This window comes from Anoplophora glabripennis, unplaced genomic scaffold (assembly GCF_000390285.2).
Source record: "Anoplophora glabripennis isolate ALB-LARVAE unplaced genomic scaffold, Agla_2.0 scaffold52, whole genome shotgun sequence".
NCBI lineage: Eukaryota > Metazoa > Arthropoda > Insecta > Coleoptera > Cerambycidae > Anoplophora > Anoplophora glabripennis.
The window spans coordinates 338,058-350,185 of NW_019416264.1; the positions used below are offsets into that span (position 1 = coordinate 338,058).

General features: G+C 32.0%; 1 protein-coding gene across 6 annotated transcripts in view; it reads left to right on the top strand.

The window, feature by feature from the left end:
- Nucleotides 1-4,247: 4,247 nt before the first annotated feature.
- The window catches only part of LOC108903389 (protein abrupt-like), an 85,663-nt gene continuing 77,782 nt past the window's right edge, over nt 4,248-12,128 (top strand). For 3 of the 6 annotated variants that reach the window (XM_018705556.2, XM_018705560.2, XM_018705561.2), the window contains exon 1: nt 4,451-4,578. The gene's annotated coding sequence lies outside the window, so the exon portion shown is untranslated. The other 3 variants (XM_018705558.1, XM_018705557.1, XM_018705559.1) reach the window with 3 other exon arrangements.

Below are 12,128 nucleotides of genomic sequence, written 5' to 3' on the forward strand. Positions count from 1 at the left end.
ATTTATTTTTTCAATTTTGACACACTGTAGCTTCGTTAAAATCAATTTTTGGACTAAGGCAAGTTTAGATAAATCGACTTATTTTGAGCCGTACCGTAATCTGATGAAGCGTTGTACATATCCTATAGAGACACGATGCCCCAGAAATAAGTGCCAAAATTAGACATACAGGGTCGAAAAGTACCGATGGTCCATCTGCCGTTACGTGATAGCGATAAAGTAAGTAATAGAAATCCGTGCGATAGAGAAAGATGGCTATAATGAAGGCGTCTAATAGTCACCGACCATTTCGCCATTCCACAAATAAGAAGTGGATCTTATTTGTGGAAGGGCGAAAAGGGCGGTGACTATGAGACGCCTTTATTATAGCCATCCTTCTCTATCGCATGGATTTCTATGTCTTACTTTATCGCTCTCACGTAACGGCAGATGGACCATCGGTGTTTTCCAAACCTGTATATGGCCGACTAAGGATTCCATTTAAAAAATTACTACTTACTTATATTTGTAATTCGAAAATGTTAGAGATCCTATGCAAAAAGATGTTAATATTTCAGAAAAGAACAGCAACTTTATGTCTTTAATAATAATGGAGATAGTCAAGCGTGACATCGAAAATGGGATGCGCTGTACAATATAGGTAATAACACAATTACGACGTAGTCTTTGACCTAATTATGCTGAGGAGGGAAAAGTGGAAGAATAGGAGAAGAAACTTGAAAACATCCCCGTTTTCATGTATCCCCATTGTTTGGCCCCACATAAAAATTGTACTCGATGCAGGCGTAAAGCCCATTCACGGCACTCGGTGAGTTTTCCAATATAAAAAAAACTGGAGAAAGATTATTTAGGTGAGAGCGCCTCCCGCTGCAAAAGCGGCTTTACGCAGAGACCCGATAAAGCGTGGGAGGTGGGACTCCACGGAGCACTCGCCAACTCCTAATACACTTTTAACCGTGCATTACAATAACACCGCGTATTGATTGCAACTAGATGAGATTTTTATACTTTATGGCCCCATAAAAAGTCATTTCAAAATGGCGTCCATCTTTTTTTTATTGCGCTGTTTCCCTTTTCCTTCACCTTAGAAGAGCAGAGGCAATATGTAAGGGACATACATCAGCAATTCCATTTCCGTGAGTTATCACGGACAAGCCCGCCGCCCTTCCTCTTCGCCCTGCGGTGCAACCGGGCGCCGACGTACGTCTGAGCTGAGCGTAAAAGGACGTATATACCCTAGCAACTATACTGCAAGTATATATTAGGTACTCGCTTCTAAAATCGATATGGTTTGTTTTCAGAGGGGAAAAGGGACGTACGTAAGGGCGGAAGAGAAATACGCGTAACGAGGGGTAGGGGGTGAGGGGCAACTGCGTATGGTACGCCATGTTACGAAATGAACCGCACAAAAAACATTTTACACATGAACATTACTAGAACGGGAGTATTTCAGTTTTGTCAATGCCGCCAAACAATGTTCGTGCGTAAACGGGAGTTGTGCCTCAGTGAACCACCCAGCACGTGAGTAGTAGGTAGTTAGTACTTTTCCTACGTACACAGAACCGAATCATTCGCGATCGGACTGTTTGTTGTGCATCTCGAATTCATATTGCATTTCGAACAATAAAAACAAACCATAAATGAGTAGTAAAAAATGGTGCAGACTGTCGGCAGACAAAAACAGACCATGGAGTTAATTATGGCGTTCGCAGAGCACACTTGACAAATTCTGAGAAATATTTGCATACCCGCGTTGGCGTGATGGTGGGAGGGAGGGGGTGACAGGAAGCGTTAATGGTGGGGATGGGGTGAAGATGCACACGGAAATATGCGAACGGCCGTTCGCACATTTACACGATCAGGAAATAAATTTTTCAATTCGGATGAGGGCCGCGCGGAAGGTAGGGGGGGACCACATTAGATAATTTTTGAATTTTGATGGAATTGAAACTGTGAAATAAAAATGAACGGCCCGTAGATTTGGGGATGGTTTTATGACTATTTTATGGATCTATGAATTTTAAAAAAGGAATTCTGCGGTCGGGCGCCGATGGGCGATGATTTGAGAATAATAAGGGATGTTTTGGAAAAATATGCGTAGATATGTAAACAAATGAAAAACTTAAAAAAAATCAGTACGTTTTGAATCATATCTGTATAATTTACAAAAAAAAAGTGACAGATCTAGAAAATAATGTTTTCATGGCTAGAGAAAGAAATATTCAACAAAAAATATTTGCCAATTTGCGATCACTAATAAAGTGTATAAAAACGCACCTTCGTATTTATACAATTATATAGTAACACTTCAGAAAATACAGAAACAAACCTACACGCCAAATTTTTATATATGCCTAATTTCTAAACAAAATGTTCCTATAAACTAATTAATAAACACGTCTTTTTGTAAATTTTATATTGTTGTTTGAAAAATTTCCAATGAATTTTAACCAAATGTTAAATGTAACTGGGATATAATCTGCAAATCATATTATATCTTAATTATCATTTGATAAATGTCGTGTTGTGTCAATGCTGGACTGGGCTTTAGTCCAGAATAGTTGTTTTCTATGATATCATTAGTTAAGTGTAGAATCATTTCTAATTAATACCAAAATCTGTAATTTTTTCAATATACGCAACTATTTTCACCGCATCAGTAGCATTTCAGTTGTTATTAAATAATAAGGAAAATTCGTTACACTTTGGAAAACATTCACTGAAACCTTCATATTTTTTTTGAGTTAATTCAGTATATAACCAAGTATGCCAACTATAATCGAAAAATTACTAAATCTTTTTTTTCATTAATACTTCTAGTACATACTAGAAAATATTCAATTATCAGGTTATTTTGTTTCCTTTGTCAGAATAAGTCCATGTTAAGTTTTTCTATTTTTCTCTATTTATTTGGTTATTTTGACACAATAAAAAAATTAAAAGAATTAATGAAACGCCAAGAAGGACAGTTAATAAAACAAGTTTTGCTTAACAAAAAAGCTCACACTGAAATAAGCAGACAAAACATTTAAAAACTGTCCATACCACGCACTTCAATAAGTTATTAACTATTCAGAAATTAATCTGTCTTCTTTTCGGGACTGTGAATGATGTTTCATTTTTAATGACATAGTTTTGACAGTTTAAATTTGTTTGTTTATCTGCTTTTATAGCTAGAGAAAGCATGTGCTTTATTCTATTACTAATTACTTTATTTAATACTTGTAGCCAACAAGGATCTAAGTTTATAGAATAATTTGAAACACATTTTCCACCCTTTATTAAAATAATAGTTGCCTCTTTTAGTATTATTATTCTTCTCCAAAATTTTGACCTATCCCCATTGAAGTATATGAACTGTTTTCAGTTTTGGAACAACTAAAATAAATTGATTTTCGAAACTTTACCAATTTATTGAAGTATATGATACAGTCATGAGCATTTTTCATTTATATTTTTTTTGCTGTGTGAAGGTAAAAACTATTTTATGAAAATAATTATCTTTTAGGGTTTAATTAATTGATTTTCAATAAATAACAGAATATCCAAATAAATAGAAAAAGAACTAAAACTATGTCACAAATAAGTAATTTCAGACAATATATTTTTTTATGTTTAATGCTCTACATTAAAAAATATTTTGTAGTAGCTACACATAGTATTAAACTTTTCAATTTATTGGTTATTTTATTTATTTGCCTTTGTCAGATTAAACTCATGCAAGATATATCTAATTACTTTAACAAATATTATGTGTTATTGTAAATGAACGAATTTCAAGTACGGATAACTTAAACAAGATTGACCTGTCTATTCTAAAACATTTTAAACTTAACTTTATAATTATTATTATTTACACTTCCTTAATGATTGTTGTTTTTTTATTTTGATAATAAATAATACTTTCATTCATGAAAAACGTAAACAATTCAACAGTTTAGTGATAATTCAATAATTTTGACGATAAGGAAATTCTGTGCCCGAAATAAGTTATAAAAATTATAAAACTGATATAAAAAGAGTAAAATTAATATTTTTGGCGCATAAACACGGCAAATGTGGGGGCGAGCGGCGAGAGAAGTTTAAAACAATCCGGGAAATAAAAAAATCACGCTAGAGTGCGAGCGTAATAGCGAAAATGTGGGTAAGGATAATAGAGGGGCATAAAGCTCAAAAGCTCCGCATAAACAAGTGCGAGCCGTCCGGTAGATGGTAGGTGCGAATCGGAATAGAGGGAAGAATGCATGCTGCAGTGTAATTTGGGCGGACGTACGGACGACCTGTTTTTTCTGATCGGATTCTAGTGTGTAGCAGCCATGATGGTTAAAGTAAGTGCCACCGAGAGCAAGAGCAAGTACTGAGCTCACTCAAATCGTGGTAGGCGGTAAACGCGGGCAGGTCGACGCGCAAGTGTTTTCTGCACGCTCTAAGTAAGCAGGCGGCTGTGGACGTTCGCCGATTGTTTCAACAATTGCAACCGCTGGCCTGCACTCTATTGTTGGCTGTTGTTGTGCATTGTTGTCGCAATTGTTTCGAGTGCAGTGTTATTGTTTTTTGTTGTTTAATATTTGTTTTGTGGTATGTTGATTTTTATGTGCAGTGATTTTATTATATTTGAATTTTTTGTTCAAAAAATATGAGCAGAACTAGGTCGTGAGTAAAACATTTTTTTAAACAATAAAAATATACCCCCAATAAAGAGCAGGACTAATTTATATTTAGCCTCGTTTTTTGCTTGCAGCCCCGCTTGTACAATTCAACCGTGTTTATGCAAAAAATATCCTTATTCGAAATTTGTTTATTAAAGGACAATGTATTTTTTTATATATAGATTGTGTTGTTCATAAGTTAATTTTAATATGACACGTGATGCTATAAATATGAGGATTGTTTTTACATTTTTTGCTTCTTCTAACAGAGATTATTTATTTTTAACTGCAAATTTAAACAGACACGTTTAAATTCGGAAATTCTTTCAAACGTGCGCAATTACTATAAGTACATCGCGCGCGAATTTTTGTTTATTTTTTTAAAGCCTTGAAAAATCGTAGTACAACTATTTATTGATAGTGCTGAAGCTAGGTTGATGTCAAAGCTCTTGGAATAATTGAAGAATTGTTTAAGGCGGTCTAAAAATTGTGTTGTAAAAGTGACGTGTTTGCTTCCGTTATTAAATATCTCATTGAATCAAAATAAGTGCGTAAAGGTACGAAGAAAGAGAGAGGAGATGTTATTAAAAAAGACAACCCCGTGTTCTGTCAGCGCATTGCGTTCAGTTCCGCTCCAAAAGGAATTCGTCATTCTCAATGTTTGATCAATTAAATTGCATTAAACTGCGTATTGATTTTGCAATTATTGGGAACCAATCAGAAATGGACTTTTTTCTTGTACTTCTGTGTGCGCACAAACGTAGTTTTTAACTGGGTTTTTCTATTTTTGCGCATATCCCGAATTTTTTGCCATTGCGCCATTGCCATTGTCCACTTACTAATTTTTAGTGCTGTATTGATTTTATTTATTTTAGAGCTTTGGCAAACTAGAGGTCCGCTACTTCCGATTCACCCTTATGCACGCCGCTTTTTCCGGGACGATTCCCAGCCCCGATAGACTTAGATATGTTCAGTGCATGAATCACTAAATTTTCCGCTGAATTACCCGCTTCCAATTAATAATTATCAATCCACTAATTGATATTTAATTATTTTCGAAATTTCACTAATTTGGGGAGCGACATTGAAGTAAATCTGAAATTAATTGAGCGTGCTCTCGCTTAATATGTTCGAATGTGTTTTTTGTGTAAATTTTCGGATCCCGCTAAACTGGCCGCCGTAATTGTCCGTTAATTGTGGTACATTGTAAGCTTTCTATTTTTAAATAATGCTTCATAAGTAATTGATTGTGCCGCGTTACTAACAATTGGTATTTGTCCGTGGCGATTTGTTTTCGGAGATGCCTGATTTATTGCTTCTCGCTTAAGAAAAATGAACACTTAGAATGAGGATTTAAATAATACACGCATTGTGTTCGTAGAAATTCTACACGCTAAACAAGTCGCTGATTGATATTAAAAATTAATTTTCTTCGGCGTCTCAAAAGCCTCGGGTACATAATAAATAGCTACTAAGTATTCCCAAATAGCCAAACAAGAACGCTAAAAAATAGACATTAAAGTACTTGTATATTAGAAGCTGCCAAAATCAGTGTTAAACCAGTATACTAGTATGAAGATTTGAACTGAATAATTATTATAAACAAACGAGGCTGTCAAGGTCACAAAGTCATTTACTGCCTGTCTGCATTCTTTAAAAAATTGCAAGTAATTCTACAATTCATTTACCTTAATGATAGTAACACGACAAATAGATTGAAATCAATGGAGTCAATCATGCATTCATTGATTTTAACGTATCCATGTTCATACTCGGTGTACTCAAATCAAAGGCATTACAAAAATTGTATTTTGTAAAGTCAAATCATTTATAAATAGTCTGCAGTTCCGTAAAAATTAGGGCATATTGGTGTAAAAATAATCTCAAAGTGCATATTTACAACAAGCGCCATCTGTTTTGTCGTTTCTTGATAGAGGTTAGGGTAGGGAATACTAACATAGTTTTATATACCTATTGCACATACATTAGATTTTCATTACAAACATTGGGCAACGAAAGAGAATTTCTAATAAAAATTTTTGTTATAAACAATAATTCGACATCTATTTCTTTACATTTCTAAAATTACAAGTATTGTTTACAAAGTTTTGACCAGATATTTATTATTCTACACATATTCGATCAGAATCACTTCAATAATCAATTCGAAAGAACCTATAATATTTATATTTTGCAAGTCTTATCGTTTTTTTTTTCTCAATCTTTGAAATATATCTCTAAAGTCTAGCCAACATCTAGTTCAATGCTAGATTTACAATTTTATTAGTACCTATCTGTTGTGCCATCTGTTAAGTAAAATGAGTACCACAATATTGACATTTATTTTAGTTAGACCAATGGAATGAAGAAACTGTTTAAAAATAACTGTCCGCAATAGAGATAGATTATATTTTCTAAATATTTATTGTGAAAAACTGTTTGAAGTACCTAGGTATTAGATCATAATTATTTAAGAGAATGAAATAAATAATCAATCTGATGAAGTAAACATTACATGCGGAAGTACAGGGAATACCCTGACAATTTACACTTACTCCCATTGCAAATCATACTTAGTTTTTGGAATGTGATAATATTATTCTACTAATCCGATTTCCTAGAACCTTACTGTAAAAGCATCCATGTATACCTATTATTTATTTAAATACAACACTGACCATTTGTTTCTTGGAACTTGCGACAAAATATCAGATTGTCAACATAAACTTTCTTTTGACATTTAAACAGAAAAACAATGAGATAAAAATCGCATGAAATATTAATAGTACTAATAGTTTGAAATTTTGCACCTCAAAGTCTGCATTCTTAAATCAACAACTGTCATGATGCATATCGGACAGAAATAAAAACAAGTGTGAATTATTTCTTCGAGAACCTTACAAGATAGTGCACTAAAATGTCATGCAATTATCGTTTAAGTATTTTGTACGAACACGTTATCACAATAAATTAATTATGCAGCTTTTTTTGTAATAAATCTTTAATCTAATAACAGTGTGTGGACATGGCCAACCACCTACATGCCTAGTTTATTTCGGGGTTATTGAAAGAGAAAGTTATTATTTTGCAAAATGTTACTAGATTAAATCATTTAAAATATTAGTCTATTAGTCCAGAATAATACGTAATATAAAGTCTACTATTACCTTAATAATTTTAAGACCCCCGTATAACTTTTATTTAACAATTATCTTTTGCCCAAAGTAACTGTCAAAGATTTATAATTCAATTAATTTCAAATTTTGGTGACTAAAGTGGTCTATAATAAATGGTTGTACTTTAGTTTGCACCTTTGTCTACAGTGCGTGATTACAGTGTTTAGATATTGATGTAATTATTGAAAATTATTATTGTTCCTGAATATTCCAGTAAAAAATATGTTTCTAGAACACTATGTTGAAATAACAGGAAACATTGTAATAATCGACAGTAATATGTATGACGAATATGATAACATCACTGACAAGTTACGTTTTCCGGTATTGAATCTAAAATATTAGAACATCTCCATAACCACCTGCCTGAAAGGAATAACATTGACTTTGATGTTTTAAGAAACGGATTTTGAAGTTTTAGTATGGCCTGCATTTACTAGAATTTAAATTTTTATTATTGATAAGACAGTATCAAGTTTTTAAAGCACAATTTTTGGAAGGATTCTGGTGCTTTGCTTATGCATGATTTAATCACTATAATTTTCTCATACATTTCTGTACAAATTAATATCAATTTCTGACCTACACTAAACAATATCTAAATTAATGATTTTTGAAAAATACCTTAAAGATTCCAATACTTGTAATCATTACTATCTAAATAACCTACAAAAAATATAAATAATTTTAAAGCTGTAAAGTATTAATATCACTTTATTTAATTCATATCTGGTTTATTGCAAAGTTTTGTTAAAAATAGTTCAAATATAGTGAGCGTATATAACAACACATCTTACAATTTAACATTCAACTGCTCCTTGTTGTGAGAAAATATGTTTTGCTTTATAACTTGAGGCGTTTGCTGCAATTATATTTTGGTAACATGACTTAATAAAAATATGATAATTACTGTTAATTAAAACTGTAAGGTAAACAATTATATACCAAAAATTATTCCTCATTATTTCCAGGTAATAAATTTTTTACTTCAGACTTTTAATGGAAATATTAAACTGCGTATCTACAACAAACACATACTTATGCAGAAGTACTTCTCATTAAATTTTAAGGATTGTTTTCAGTACACTAACATAGTTCTAGAATTATCCCTAATTACCTGTTTCTTCAAAACTAATTATAAGTAGGTAGTAAATAAGTTTTATTTGCTGTAATTAAATGTTAATTATTCAATTTTTATGGAAATTTAATTTTGGCGGCGTTTGGACCGGGATGTTCAAGTAACCAAAGTTTGAATAACAAGTTATTATTTTTAATTCGGAATATTACTCTACGACACGTTTTCTAATTATAGAATTTCCCCCCTCTCTTTCATACATAAATACATTTAGATAATTGCACTATTTTACCAACTTCGAAAATATGGCGAAGGTGCTCGTGTTTACTCCAAGAAAATCCGTTAAATTAGTTTTGCATTGACTAAATAAATATATTTACGGTGTATACACGTTATAAAACAACTGTCTTTTCTTTAATATTAGCGCGAACACAACATACTCAAAATATTTTATCTCTGAGGGTATGCACAAAATTATAGAAATAGGAGGTTAAAAATACTTTGTAACTAGGATCTACCACTTAATTTTGTACCAATTTTGAATACATAATACTCTGAAATTTAAATTTAAAATTATTTTATTCTGCCAAGTGCTCTAATTTATGTCATTGGGCAACCAAAAATGACATAAGTGAGTGGCAATAACTGATGCACAAAAACGAAATATAATTTGTACTATATAATAAATAAATCTGCACAGAAAGGTGGAGGAATATATTCATTAAATAAGTTTTAATTTTAAAAGCCATAGTCACACTTATTGAATGTATTTTTATATTTCGTCTAATACTAATTGGCATGAACGGTTGCCAAAAATTTATGTTGAATCGTAGTGTCATAGGGTCCAGCCAGTCTAACATTTGAAATACTGACATGAAGTAATTTTAAAAGAATATTTCTAATTTCTTCCACATATAATAGCAAATCCATTTTTCATGAAGCATCCTTTATATTTATATAAAACGAGATTATTAGTTGTTGCTTGGTAACCAAGTCAGCCTAATATGATGACTATAGCACGCTCTTTTGAATATACTAATTACTTACTATTAGAAATAGGCTCATGAAATCTTATACCACTATAACCTAACTAACAAGTATTGTATCTCAAAAAATTGCAAACTGGCAACAATAATATTGCTGTCAGATCGACCATATTCTCATACATACCTCATGTCAAATTTGACATCAGTCAGATAAAGTTACAGAGGGTCCACAATTTAAAAGAACCCTTTTTTCTATTTACTTGTATATTTTGCCACCTGTGAAAAAAAAATAATGTAATAAACTTTAGCGTCAAAAGCTGAAAAAATGCAGACAAATATGAAATACACATGACTATATAACGCACTCCAATAAGTTGTTGACTTTTTAAAAATCGATCTGTTTTCGTTTTCAAAACTAAGAATAACGTTTCGTTTAATTAGTTTGGACGGTTTTGTTTATTTGTGAGCTTTCATAGCGTATAATAATTTTAGCCAACACGGATCTAAGTTCACAGAGTAAAATACCCAAAGAAATAGAGAAAAATCTAAAACTATTCCACAAATAAATAACTTTAGGCAATATCTTAAAAACACATTGTATACTTAATGGTTTTAGTTGTGTTTCCTTCACGGATTCTTGACATTATTCATGAAAAACATTTGCTGCTCATTGGACATTTTATTACAGTAAAAATTATTGGTACTTTAGAAACCTCTGCAAGAATATGTAACGTACGACTTCACTAATATTATTATTTAAAACGTTACATTATTGAGGTTATGTACGTTCACATTTAGTTTAAGTTCGATATCTCCATCAATATTATCATCAAGATTTATTTTAATATCATTCATAATATTTCACTATCCTTCTAATTTCTTTCTATCAAACTTCACTGATAAGGTTGGCGCAAGGAAAATAAAAGTATGTCAGATTAGATAAGATTAAGTTGGGTTGAATTAGAGTAGATAAGTTCGTACTTTTTTCAAGTTAAAGTCATTTAGACAAATAAAGTTTGATAATGATAATACTATCGTATATGTGTCCAAGTATCGTCATATATTTGAAACGGTGTTTATAGTTTACCCACAAAATATAACACATACATTACATTGTGTAAAATTATTAAGCATTTAGATATATCATTTTCATATTTCTAAGCATATTTACCTATAAGATTATATTACTTTGCACTTTGAAATGTAATAGTTGTAATCCTTTATGTATTTTTATCATTTCTTAAGTAAATATAGATTAATAAATGTGATTTTACAGTGTACTTATGACTCAGACAATTAGATTATATGTTTTGATGTAAATTTACATTTTAAATGGTCAGCAAAATTACATACTAAAGTACTTCTACTTGTGTAAGCTTTTATTATTATGACATCAAATTAACCAACGGTATAAGGTTTTCCAAAAAGTGTATCGGAACTTTAAAGTGAGACACAGTAATAACTACAAATGATAATGCCATAATATTTATTTACTGAATGAATTCTGAAGATCCAACTTGCTTAAAAATATTCCACTTGGTATATTTTCAATGGTGCATTGAATATTTAATTTAAGGTCGGGAATTGTTTTTGGATTACTTATGTAAACCAAAGATTCTGAAAGCATAACCCCATTGGAAAAACTCCAAAGGGGTAAGATCACGTGATCTTAGCGACCAGTTAACACTAGCACGTCTCGAAGTAACCCGTTTAGTAAAACTGTTGTTGCAATAAATCAATTATTGTCTGATGAAATGAGAGTATGAGAGTAAATGTGAGTAGTCACTTTACGTTGTTAAAAAAAATGTCTGTCAACATCTATCAGCTTAGGCCGAAGATATTCTGTTAGCATATTTCAGCAACGCTCTCCATTACAAGTAACACAATCTCCATCATCTTCTTTAAAAAATATCATCCGCTCACGCTTTGAACCTAAAAAAAAACAACACCAAACCTTCTGAGCATAAGGAGGCACCTCCTGAATCACTTGAGGATTCTCATTAGCCCAAATTCTACAGGCAGTTATGTATATTTACTAATGAACTACTCTAGCGCTCAGTTCACGAAAGTTCGACGCATATGAAGCTCAGCTGGCCTCAGTTCTTGAGTAATCTGGACTCTGTAAACCTCCAGATGAAGATCGTGGTACAAAATTCTTCACATAATCGTCGGATTCGGGTTCTGAATAATTTTTTTTGCCTCCGTGTACGACCGGTTTACTATTGTAAGAGACCTTAGTTAT